Source organism: Urocitellus parryii, unplaced genomic scaffold, assembly GCF_045843805.1.
Source record: "Urocitellus parryii isolate mUroPar1 unplaced genomic scaffold, mUroPar1.hap1 Scaffold_35, whole genome shotgun sequence".
NCBI classification, from domain to species: Eukaryota; Metazoa; Chordata; class Mammalia; order Rodentia; family Sciuridae; genus Urocitellus; species Urocitellus parryii.
In genome coordinates this window covers 3,949,951-3,950,919 of record NW_027553167.1, presented here as the reverse complement: position 1 = coordinate 3,950,919, position 969 = coordinate 3,949,951, and positions in this window count along the sequence as shown.

Sequence of the window (969 nt, the reverse complement as noted above, 5' to 3'; positions counted from 1 at the left end):
TTATAGCTGATGCTCATGGGACACTTAATGCTGAAGCACTGCTGGACCCAAGGAGACTGCATGCTTGGGTGATTTGGGGGGTTATATTGTTTTCCCATCTACTTGCCTGAGAATCCCTACTGCTTCTTAAATTTCACAAATAAACCAGTTAAAGGGAAAAAAAAGCACTCACACCAAAAGCAAACCAATACTAAACTTCCTCTTCCAGCAATCTCACTGTCCCCAGAGAGACGAACACAAAGTAAGAAATAAAGTGGCAAGGTTCCTGCTTCACAAATGCCATGAATGCCAATGATTTCTTCAAGGTGGATTTAAAACAAAGACTCCTCTGAATAATGTACAGAGCATCAAGACTGTGGTCTCTGAGCTCAAGCATGTAAGTCAGGCCTCTGACTTGCCATAAGAACTCACACTGACTCTCCAGGATGGTTTCCAGATGCTTACTCTCTGCATGTAATTAAATTTTGGTAGAAATTATAACTTATTCAGCTGGTTTTTTTTTTTTTTTAAGAATAGCTCTCAATAGATACTCTACGGTTTTCCCTGAGTTGTTTTGCTCTCATGGGAAGTGTGCCTCTCATGAAAGAAATCTCCTCCTTCCAAAATCTCGTCCTTACTCAAGCCCAGTCCAAAGTTGAATCAGGGGAGAGAGAGTGGAGGTGAGAGCTGTGATGGACTGGTCAGGTCAAACCCAGGATCTGGGAGGAAATTGCCGCAGAATTTGCACAACAGGGTAGAAAATTGATACAAGTCATATCATTGTGACTGAGTTCACAGGCCTGAAAAGGAACAAGAAAAAGACTACAACTGGTAGTAAATTAAATCTTCCGGGAGAAACAATATATCTCAGTAAAACAGGATCCGAGCATCGTCTTCTTATGTGTTATGAATTGAAATGATAAGTTTGTGAAAATATGTGTGTCCAACGTGCATCCACTGGGACATGGGAGCTGGAGAAGAGGCAGGTAC